Source organism: Alexandromys fortis, unplaced genomic scaffold, assembly GCF_014885135.2.
Source record: "Alexandromys fortis isolate MF-2015 unplaced genomic scaffold, M_Fortis_MF-2015_v1.1 scaffold_29, whole genome shotgun sequence".
NCBI classification, from domain to species: Eukaryota; Metazoa; Chordata; class Mammalia; order Rodentia; family Cricetidae; genus Alexandromys; species Alexandromys fortis.
In genome coordinates this window covers 10,935,340-10,948,206 of record NW_026067891.1, presented here as the reverse complement: position 1 = coordinate 10,948,206, position 12,867 = coordinate 10,935,340, and positions in this window count along the sequence as shown.

Here is a 12,867-nt window from a genome sequence, read left to right as displayed (position 1 = left end):
ACCAGCATAAAAGTGTAACTAATGACAGAGAAGACAATGTCCCCACCAGAGCTCAGCAAGTCTACTGCAACAGGCCCTGACAAATGCCACAGAGCCAAAGCACAAGACAAGGACCTTATGAACATGGTAGAGGAGCTTAAAGAGGAAATTAATAAATCCCTTAAAGGAATCTATGAATAAAACAGTTTAAGACCTAAAAGTAGAAATAGAATCAATAAAAGAAACCCAAACTGAGGGAAATGTAGAAAAGAAAACTTTGGATATTTGAACAGGAATCTCAGAGGCATGTCTCACAACAAAATACCAGAGATGGAACAGAGAATCCCAAGCATTGAAGACAAAATAGAAGAACTGGATAACTTGATCAAAAAATGTTACAACTAAAAAAAATCCAGGAATAAAACATCCAAGAAATCCGGGACACTATGAAAATACCAAATCTATGAATAATAGGAATACAGGAAAATTAATAAGCCCAGGTCCAAGGCTTATTTCAATACAAGTATGGAAGAACGATTTCCTGACCTAAAGAAGGAGATGCCTGCCAAGGTACAAGAATTATACACAACACTAAATAGAATGAGCCAGAAAAGAAACTCCCCACGACACATAATAATCAAAACACTGAACAAACAGAACAAATAAATAATATTTTAAAATATAAGAGAAAAAGACTGAGTAACATATAAAGTTAACCTATTAGAATAACACCTGACTTCTCAATGAAGACTCTAAAAGCTATAAAGGTCTAGATAGATGCTCTACAAACTCTAAGAGATCACATATGCCAGCAAAACTTTCAATCACAATAGATGGAGGAAAAAGACATTAAATGATGAAAAAAAAAACTTAAGCAGTACCTATCTACAAATCCAGCCCTACAGAAGGCACTAGAAGAAAACATCAATCTAAAGGGGTTAACAACACCAAAAAAAAAAAGGAATAAATAATTTTAGCAGATTCAAAGAAGGTGGTAACACAGCACAACAACAAAATAACAGGAATCAGTAAACACTGCTCATGAATAACTCCTGGCATTGATGTTCTCAAATCCCCAATAACAAGACACAGACTAAGAAAATGGATGTGAAAACTGGATCCATCCTGCTGCTGCATCCAAGAAACACACCTCATCATCAAGGATAGAAATTATTCAGGGTAAAAGGATGGGAAAAGATATTACAAGGAAATGGACCCGAGAAGCAGGCTGTTGTAAATATTTTAATATCTGACAAAATAACATCAAACCAAAACTAATCAGAAGAGAAAGGGAAGGGCACTACACACTCATCAAGAAAAAACTCTCCATGAGGACTCTGCAATTCTTAACATCTGTGCCCCAAACACAAGGGCACCCAAGTTCATAAAAGTGTTGGGGACCAAGAGACCCCAGGCCAAGAAAGCTGGTCCATCCTCCACACACTTCTTATAAGAACAGTTTGCTCACTGCACAACTAGCTGAGCTGCAGTCTAGCTGAGCTGCAGGTGTCAAGAGCAACTTGTTTTTTGTTCTTATTATCTACGAAACATCTTGTGGTATGTCTGAGAGATGCCCTGCAGTGGGTAAAGAACAGACGAACAGCCACTTCCTCTTTGACCTAGGGCACAGTAGCTTTCCACCCTCTCTTACCCCTACCCCACCCTGCCAAAACCACCTTACAAAAGTGAAACCTTGCCTGCAATAAACGGAGCCTTGACGCATCTCAGACTGACTTTGTCTTTCTTTACACGCTTGGTTCCCTTTCCCTTTCCCCCCATTGTTCCTAGGTGATGCCTCCTCGAGACCCATAAAATAACCTGGCCTGCTGGACGGGTCATAAAAGAAACACTCGACAGCTTCAATCATATATTGACCCCACACACGCTGATAGTGGGAGACGTGGATACACAACTGTCACTAATAGACAGGTCATCCAGACAAACACTAGAGAAATGATGGAGCTAACTATTGAAAATCAAATGGACCAAATAGGTATTTACAGAACTTTTCACCCAAATACAAAAGAATATACCTTCTTCTCAGTACCACATGGAACTTTCTCCAAAATTAGCCTGTCAGGCACAAAGCAACTGTCAACAGATACAAGAAAATTGAAATAATTCCTTGCATCCTATCTAATCACCAAGGATCAAAGTTGGATATCAACAACAGGGGGATTACAAATGTGTGGAAACTGAACAATACACTACTGAGTGAAAAAAAATGAGTCAAGACAGAAATGAAAGACATTCTAGAATTGAATGAAAAGGAGCATACTGCATACCCAAATTCACGGGACACCACAATGGCAGTTCTGAGAAGCAACTTCTCTGCACTACGTGCCTACATAAAAACGTTGGAAAGATCCCATACTAGAAACTTAACAGCAAATATGAAAGCTCTAAAACAAAAGGAAGAAACTACACCCAAGAGGAGAAAACAGCACGAGTTAATCAAACTCAGGACTGAACCCAATAAAATAGTAACCAAAAACAAAACAAAAAAAATCAATGAAATAGAATTGATTCTTTGAGAAAATCAGTGTAAGGTTGACAAACACTTATTCAAATTAACTAAAAGGCAGAGAGAAGATCCAAATTAATAGAATTAAAGATGAAAGGGGAACATGACCACAGAAGCATGATGAACCCTGAGAAACAAAAGGACCACAGAAGCCTGATGAATCCTGAGAAACAAAAGGACATATTTTAATAAACTGTCCTTAAACCAATTGGAAAATCTAAGAGAAATAGTGAATTTTCTTAATATACCACCTACCAAAGTAAATTAGGATTAGATAAGTAAGGAGAGGTTGTGGGGTAAAGGGAACACTCCTGCATTGCTGGTGGGAGTGTAAGCTGGTACAGCCCCTTTGTATATTTGTTATGATAACTTCTCAGAAAATTAGGAAACAACCTTCTTCAAGACCCAGCAATGCCACTTTTGGGTATTTAGTCAAAGGATGTTCAATCATACCAGGATCTGCTCAACTATGTTCATAGTAGCATTGTCTGTCATAGCCAGAACCTGGAAACAACCTAAATGCACCTCACCTGAAGAATGGATAAGGAAAATGTGGTATATTTACACAATGGAGTTCTACACAGCAGAAAAAAAATAACGACATCTTGAAATTGCAGGCAAATAGATGGAGCTAGAAAACATCATATTGAGTGAGGCAACCCAGACACAGAAAGGCAATTATCATATGCACTCACTCATAGGTGGTTTTTAAACATAAAGCAAAGAAAACCAGCCTACAAATGACAATTCCTGAGAACCTAGACAACAAAGAGGACCCTAAGAGAGACATACATGGATCTAATCTACATGAGAAATAGAAAAAAAAAAAACAAGATCTCTTGAGTAAATTGGGAGCATGGGGACCATGGGAGAGGGTTGAAGAGGATGGGAGAGGAAGGGGGGAAAGCAGAGAAAATGTATAGCTCAATAAAGTCAATTTTAAAAATCTAAACAAAATATTAGATAAGCAAGTTAAACAGACCTTTATCCCCTAGTGAAATATGAGCAATATTTACAAGTCTACCAACTAAAAAAAATCACCCATGTCCAGATGATTTTAGCACAGAATTCTATCAGACTTTCACAGAGGAGTTAATACCAATACTCCTCAAAATACTCCACAAAAGAGAAACAGGGGCAACCATTGTCCAGTTCATTTTATGAGGTCTCGGTTACCCTGATACCCAAACTACATAAAGGCCCAAAGAAAGACAATTACAGATCAATTTCCCTTATGAACATAAATGCAAAAACCCTCAAAAAAAACTGCTTGTTAATTGAATCCAAGAACACATAAAAAGATCATCCACCAAGTCAGATGGTGATGGTGCTCACCTTTAATCCCAGCACTAAGGAAGCAGAGGCAAAGGAATTTCTTGAGGTAGAGACCAACCTAGTATATAGAGTGAGTTCCAGGACAGCCAGGGTTACACAGAGAGACTCTCAAAATATAAAAATAAAAAATCATCTACCATTATTAAGTAGGATTCATTTGAGAGATGCCGAGATGGTTCAACATATGTGAATCAATAAACACAATCTACCATATGAACAAATTAAAAGATAAAACATATGATAATCTCATTAGATGCAGAAAAGGCCTTTGACAAAATCCAACACTTCTTCATGATAAAAGTCCTGAAAGATTAGGGATACAAGGGTCATACCTCAACATAATAAAGGCAATTTAGGGCAGGCCCATAACCAATATTAACTTAAAGGCAGAGAAACTCAAAGCAATTCCTAAAATCAGGAAGAAAACAAGGTTGTCCATATCGCCATATCTATTCAATATAATGCTTGAAGTATTAGCTAGAGCAGAAAGATGACTAAAGAAGATCAAGGGGTTGCAAATTAGAAAGGAAGAAGTCAAAGTATCTTTATTTGCAGATGGTTTAGCACACATAAATTACCCTAAAAATTCCACCAGGAGTCTCCTATAGCACATAAACACTTTCAGCAAAGTAGCAGGATATAAAATTAACTTGCAAAAATCAGTAACCCTCCTTTATATAAACAACAAATAGTCTGAAAAAGAAATCAGGGAAAAGAGTACCTTTCACAAGAGCCTCAAAAAATACAAAGGGTCTTTAGGTAACTATAACCAAGCAAGTGAAAGACTTGTATGATAATACCAAAAAATCTTTCAAGTTGTTCAAGGAAGATATTGAAGAAAATACCAGAAAATGGAAAGATCCCCCCAGGCTCATAAATCACTAGAATTAGCACAGTAAATATAGACATTTTACCAAAGCAATCTACAGATTCAACTTAATCCCCATCAAAATTCCAACACAATTATTCACAGAATTTGAAAAGACAATTTTCAGCTTCATATGGTGGAAAACAAGAGGATAGCTAAAACTATCCTGAATAATAAAAGAACTGCAGAAGGTGTCACCATCCCCAACCTCAAATTGTACTACAGAGCTATAGTAATAAAAACAGTGTGGTATTGGCTCAGAAACAGACATGTTGATCACTAGAATCAAACTAAAGACTTGGACAAAAATTCACACACATATGGACACCTGATTTTTTTTTATAAAGAAGCCAGAAATACACATGTGAATAAAGAAAGCACCTTCATCAAATAGTGCTGGTCAAACTGGATGTCTGCATGTAAAAGAAGCCAAATACTTATCACCCTGCACAAACTTCAACTCCAAATGTATCTAAGATCTCAGCATAAACCAGATACACTGAACCTAATAGAAAAGAAAATAAGGCATAACCTTGAAGACATTGGCACAGAAAGTGGTTTTCTGAACTGAAAGCATGTAGTGCAAGTGCAATGATTAATAAATACATGGGACCTCTTGAAACTGAAAATCTTCTGCATGGCAAAGGACTCCATCATTTGGACAGAGCAGCAGCCTACAGAATGAGAAAAGATTTCACCAACTACAAAACCAATAGAGAGCTAATATCCAAAATAAATAAAGAACTCAAATACTGAGTAACAAGAAAACAACCCAATTAAAAATAGTGTATAGAGCTAAACAGAGAATTCTCAAAAGATGAAAGTCAAATGACTGAGAAACACTAAATAATATTCAAATCTTTAGTCCATGGAAATGTAAATCAAAGTTACTTTGAGATTTTATCTTACATCAGTCAGAATAGCTAAGAGCAATAGAAAGGCAGTTTATGCAGTCATGATGTGGAGCAAGGGGAATACTCATCCGTTGCCGGTGCAGCTGCAAACTTGTGCAGACACCATGGAGATCAGTATGGTAATTCCTTGAAGAGCTGTCAATAGATCTGCCTGAAGATCCAGCTATACCATTATCAGGAATATACCTAAAGGACGCTTCATCCCACCTCAGAGATACTTGCTCAAACATGCTCATTGCTGTTCTATTCATAAAAGCCAGAAATCGGAAACAACATAGATGTCTCTCAACTGATGAATGAAGAAAGAAAATGTGATACATTTGCACAATGGAATATTACTCAGCAATTTAAAAAATGAAATGAAATTCACAAGTAAATGGATAGAACTAGAAAAAAAATATCCTGAGTAAAGTAACCAAGAAACAAATGTGGTATACATTCACACATATTAGCTGTTAAGCCAATGATAAGCAAGCTACAATCTGTAGAACCACAGAAGCTAAATACAGAGTAAGGGACTAGAGGGGATAGATGGATCTCTCTAGGAGAGGGAGAAAGAGTTGTGGGTGGGGGGCTGGGATAGAAGGATCAAGTGGGGATGGGGTGAGAAAGAGGGGATGAGAGAGGAAATACTGGGACAGACAGCTAAAACTAAGGAACATTTGAGGGTGGTATGGAAACCCAATACAGTAGAAGCTTCCTATAATACACATACATATGTGAAGGTGATCTAAATACAATTATCAAATAACAAGGAAGACATAGCCCCATATAGACAGTTATTGTCACCAAATCAAGTTTCTAGCATCATGAATGGGTTACATCTAATTGGCCAAAGGAGTCCCATGGGAACCCCCCAAACAACCCAGGTACTCTAGTTTGCTCTCCACAAACTGATTGCAAGGCCCTATTGCAAAGATAACACCTACATGTATCGACTCATGACCAACTCGTGACCATTGCTGCCCCGGCAAGATCCCTCCCTGCTCTTGCCATGCCCCTGCCCCCATCCCAAGCCAAATTCCTCATTCAAGGGCTATATAAGCCACAACTATTTAGCTAATAAAGAGAGACCTTGACAAATCAAAAAAAAAAAAAGATAACACCTACACAACTCATTGAGCATGAACACAGAAAAGTCAAGCTGGTACCTACCTAGAGCCTTAACCCCTATGAGCAAGTGTTCTTGTTACCGGAAAATATTTTGTATGTTACCAAAAGAGATATGTAAACACAAAGCCGACTGCAAACCCTTCAGCCTTTAATGGTGTTCTGCCTGCAAGATGTGCTAGCAAAATGTCAGTACAAAGCATATAGGTAATCAACAATATCTTATTTGACTTAAGGCCTGTTCCATGAGGTGGAATCCATACCTGAACACTACCTGTGTGTCGAAGCACCTGAGACCAGATAGCCCAGGGACCCGGGGTAAAACTAAATACTATGTTCTACTGAAGGAGCATAGCAATCAAATGACTCCAAATGACATTCTGCTATACCCATAGATCACTGCCTTGCTCAACCATCATGAGAAGAGCTTCTTCCTCCTGCAGCAGACAGGAACAATACAGAGATCACAGCCAGACAATGAGCAGAGAGTTTAGAGACTTTGGAATACTCATCTCTAAGTGGTATGGCTCCATCAAATCCCTCCACTCAGGGCTCAGGGAACCCTGAGGAAGAGAGCAGAAAGAGGGTAAGAACCAGAGGAGATGGGGGACACCAAGGAAAAAAGGCCTTCTAAACCTAACAGAATGGACGCATGGGTCTGTATTAAATGGGGTCTCAGAGTTGAAACACATGCCCCCTTCCTTAACCCAGAAGCTATCTCCAACTGATAACCACCTGCAAATGACAAATCAGTTTTTTCCAAGGGAGTCACACTAGAAAAACAAATGACCCTTACAGAAAGGCCCTATGCCTGCCTGGAGACAGCCAACAGAAGACGAACTCCATGGCATCTTTGAAGACTTCTTGACTCATATTGTCACATCAGGGCCTTTTCTTTTTCTTTCTGTTGTGTTTTCTAATTTTGTAATTTTTCCTTTCTTATTTATATTTTTAAAAATTTTCCACTCTTTTTTTAATCCTACAGTATCTTTGTTTGTATATTATAGCTTTGGTTTTGTATTTTTATGGATTCCCAAGTGTATGAACAAGAGGGTCTCCCTACTTCTATTTCTGCTTCCTGTGCCCTTTCTTGGGCATTTTTTTACTCTGTTTCCTTGTTTTGTCCTCTACTCTGATGTGCTAGTTTTTGTTTTCTCTTACTATATTTTATTATTATGCCTCAGAAGCCTGTTTGTTTTCTAATGAGACACAGAGGAGGTGGATCCAGATGTGAGGGGAGGTGGGAAGAACTGGGAGGAGTAGACATAGGGCTAACTGGAATCAGGATATATTGTTATGTGAAAAAAAAAATCTGTTTTCCATAAGAGAAAAAATAAGGAAGTGGGGGAGAGAAAGAGCCTTTCTTTTTTTCTAATTTAACTTTTTATTGATTCTTCATGAATTTCATATCATATATCTCAATTCCACTCATCTTCCAGTCCCTTCATATCTACCCTCTCTGCCTTTGCAACCTCCCCACTAAGATAAAACAAAATAAAATTTAAAAGAAAAAAAAAGTAAAATCTCATTGTGAAAGCTATACTGTTGGTGTAGGACCATGGTCTGTATTCTGTCAATTATGTTTTAAATAAACACTGATTGACCAGTATCCAGGCAGGAAGTCTAGGTGGGACAACCAGACAGGAAGTAGAGGTAGGGGCAATGAGAACAGGAGAATTCTTGGAAAGAGGAAGCCTATTTCTCCCCAGTCCTGCCCAGACACAAGGCAGAAGATAGGAAGATGTGACCTGCTGTGCTGAAAAAGCTACTATGTGGCTAACATAGAGAAGAATAAGTTATAAGAGTTAATAAGAAGCCTGAGCTAATGGGCCAGTTTATCATTAATATAGACCTCTGTGTGATTTCTTTGGGACTAAACAGCTGTGGGACCTGGTGGGAAGACAGAAACCAGGCAGGACAGAAACCTCAGTCAACATACTATGACACAGTGAGTCACACAGTATACTCTTACTCCACACATCTTCACTCGCAAGTGTTCATTGAAATGAGTCATTGGTCTGGTTTAAGGCCTCCAGTTTCTGCTACACTATCGATACTGGGCCCTCACTGAGACACCTATTGGATTTCCTGTTGCTGTCCTGTGTCATGGAGATCCTGAAGCTTTGGATATGTGTAGTAGGAGCAGCAGGCTGTGTTCCTGCCGCCCAGCTCCCAGCCACCAGCTAGCTTTACCTGAAATAACAGCACACAAATTGTATTCTTTTAAACACTGCCTGGCCTATTAGTTCTAGCCTCTTTTTAGCTAATTCTCATATCTTGATTAAACCATTTCTAATAATCTGTGTAGCACCACGAGGTGGTGGCTTACCAGGAAAGATTCAGCATGTCTGACCTGGTGGCTGACTCCATTGCATCCTCACTTCCCTTCTTCCCAGCATTCTGTTCTGTCTACTCCACCTACCTATGTTCTGACCTATCAGGCCAAGCAGTTTCTTTATTAATTAACCAATGAAAACAACAGATAGACAAATGACCTTCCCACATCAGATATGCAGGACTGGGCCCTTCCCTTGCTCCAGCAGATCATAGATGGGTGGATGTTGGGGTGGGACAATTCATAACCCTACTTCTGGGCCTGGGTGTTTGCTGGGTTGGTCAACCTGCCAGCTCTCTCTCATCCTCACCACCAGGGTAAGCTCTCCAGAACTGCCCTGACTCACCCACACCTACACCACAGGGCCAGCTCTGTGTTGCCCAGGTGAAGTGCAAAGGCCATTCTGCCAAGGGCTGCAGGTGGTGAGAGGCAGGGCTAGCTCTCTTACTCTTGTGACCTCAGGGATAGTTCTCCCACCTGCCACAGGAGGCCAGAGTGCTTCTCTGCCTCACCCATCCCACCTGATGGCAGATGAAGGGTGGGGCCGATTCTCTCATGCCCATGTTCTCAGGCAGCTCACCCATGCCTCTGCCAACAGGGTCAGCTCTACAGTGATGCCCAGGGGAGATGCAAGGCCCACTTTCCCAAGTACTGCAGCTGGTGGGGTGCAGGGTCAGCTTTTTCACATGCCACAGGTGAAGAGTGGCAAAAGAGGAAGGAAGGAGAATCTTCCCTCTCCCTCGCCAGCACATGGCCAGCTCTCTCACACTCACACCCTGGGGCCAGCTCACCTGCACCCCTGCCTACACAGTCAGTTCTACTGTGCTGCCCAGCAAGGTGCCAGACCTGCTCTTCTGCCTGCTGCAGGTGATGAGACACTGTGCAACTATTCCATTTTCATGACCTCAGGCCCAGCTCTTCTACCTTGTACAGGTGGTGAGTGTATGGGGGAGGGTATCTCTCCCTTGCCCACACCACTTTATGGCAGATGAGGGGGAAGCCAGTTCTTCCAAGCTCACATTCTCGGGCAGGCTGTCCTGAGCCCCTGTCAACAGGATCAGTTGCACTGTGTTGCCCAGGTGAAATGCAGGACCTGCTCTCCCAAGTCCTGAAGCCAGTGAGGGACAGGGACAGTTCTCCCTAATGTTGTAGCCAACGAGGCCAATCTGTGCACTCCTATCTTCTCTGCCCTTGGTGGTAACAGGAGTCACAGACATCAACACAGACCACGGCTGCACTGGGCCAGGGGCCCAGGCATGGCCCTTGGCAGCAGCCCAGGCCAGGCATCACTATGACCCCAGATGGCAAGCAAGTCACCCACCTCAGCCTGCTCCTTACTGCCCTCAGCTCTTCAGATCTGCCTCTCTCCCTCCACAAGACATGAATCGTTCTGTCTCTCTCTTCCATATCCCACCAGGTATTTGTTCACCATAATAGTGCCTGGCACCACAAGGTGCTGAGTGGCGTATGTTTTCTCCTCATTGCCCAGGGTGGAGAGCCCCAGGTGGGTGTGTGGGTCTCCTCCAGCTGAGTCTCAATGGCACTGGGCATGCTCCTGTTTTCTCCCTTCCATCCAGGGCCGAGAGGAGGAGGAGCCTTTCTATGAGGCTGTAGAATCACACACTCTGGGGATTTAAGTCCACAAATGTAAGCCTATAGCAGCTTATCTCGGGCATCACTTAGCATCCTGCCAGGGCCTGATGAGCGGGCAAGACTTCCCTACACATATCTTGATAGCCACTCAACTCTGGAAAACCATGACACAGATTTGCACTCACACAAATGCAGGGTCGGGGTGGGATACCATGTTCCTTGACATAAATGGCATCAGGAGTTCTTTTCAAATTTAGAAAGCATTCATGCCATAATGCAAAGCCATTTTTAGCTTCCAAATGGTAACTGACATTTGCGGTTTTACTATGTCTGCCAAAGTTCGACAAGCATTATCCTTTCTAATCCTCACTGTGACTTTTGAGAGGTGCGTCTTGCATTTCCTCCACCTGCAGGTGAAGAAACTAAAGCTCAAAGGTGTTTGTTCAAAGTCACAATGCAAGGCTCAAAGCGCAGCATGGTGGCTCCAGAAATTTGTCTTACTACTTCCGCTAATGTATCGGCCACCTTTGCACCACGGCGATGGAACACGCAACAGAATGGCTCAAAGGAGGAAGGACTGATTGAGATGATGAGTTCAGAGGCTCTCCGCCCAGCACGACAGGAGGGCCATGGCAGAGCAGCTCAGCTCATTGGTAGCAGGAGGATCAGGCAATGATTGGCTGTTCACAGCATAGCAGACCAGGAAACGGAATACGCGATAGGAGCTTCCTCCAACAAGGTCCCACCTCCTAAAGGTTCCATGGCCTCCAAAAATAGCCCCACTATCCAGAAAACTAGATTTCACAGCTTGAGCCTGTGAGGACTTGCAGATTCAACTAAGCGTGATAATTGCGTTACAAACCACAAACCCGACCTCTTTCATCCTTGTCGATCATGGTTCCTCCACTCGGCCTTGACATGGAACACTAGATAATCAGGCGGGGAGAATGAAGATCGCAAAACTGCCTGCCCAACCTAAGTGAGGTAACCCAGACCTAGAAATATAAACACAGTATGTACTCACTCATAAGTGGGTATTAGATGTAAAGCAAAGGATAACCAGGCTACAATCCACAACCCCAGAGAAGCTAGGTAACAAGGAAGACCCTAAGAGGGACACACATGGAAGGCCCCAGGAAAGGGAAATAGTTAAGATCTTCTGGGTAAACTGGGAGGAGGGGTAGAAGGGAGGGGATGGGGGATGGGAACATGAGCACTCTAGAGGGCCAAGTTAAGGGAGGGACAGAGAGGGGGAACAATGAAAGAGATCCCTAAGGAATTTCCACAAGGAAGACCCCTAGCAATAGTGGAGGGGGTGTCTGAACGTCACCTTCTCCTGTAGTCAGATTGGTGACTAACCTAATTGTCATCATAGACCTTACATCCAGTAACTGATGGAAGCAGATGCTAAGATTCACAGCCAAGCACTGAGCTGAGCTCTTGGACCTTACTTGAAGAGAGGGAGGAGCTAATATGAGCAAGAGAGTGGAGAGTCAAGATCATGATTGGGAAAACCACAGAGACAGCTGACCCGAGCTAGTGGGAGCTCAGGGACTCTGGACTGACAGTTGGGGATCCTGCATGGTGCCAAACTAAGCCCTCTCTGAATGTGGGTGACAGTTATGTGACTTGATGTGTTGGGAGGGGGGGCTGATAGTGGAACCAGGACTTACTTATCCAGGCTGCATGGACTGGCTTTTGGAGCCCATTCCCTATGGTGACATACTTTATTTAGCCTTGATACAGGGGGAAGGGGCTTGACCCTGCTTCAACTTAATATACTAGACTTTGTTGACTCCCCAAGGGAGGCCTTACCCCCTCTGAGGAGTGGATAGGGGTGGGATGGGGAGAAGTAGGGAGGGCAGGAGAAGAGGAAGGAGGGGGAACTGGGGCTAGAAACTCAAGCCACACGTTAGCGGCTTCTCTGGAAAAGTTTATGGGGCCTGGGAGAGAGCTGGCCCTTACAGAGCCAAGTTCAGTCCCCAGCACCCACGTAGCATGGTGCACAACTGCCTGCAAACCCACTCCAGGGAATATGATACCCCTTTCCTCCACGATGTGAGAAAGAAGTTCATGGCCCAAAGAGGGAGAGCATCACTCCAGCTGACATGTTTCAACAAGATAAACTTTACTCCTGATCAGCAGGATGTGCTCAGAAAACCAAACACACAGAGTCAAGACATACACTCGGTTTTATTGTTCAAGTGGT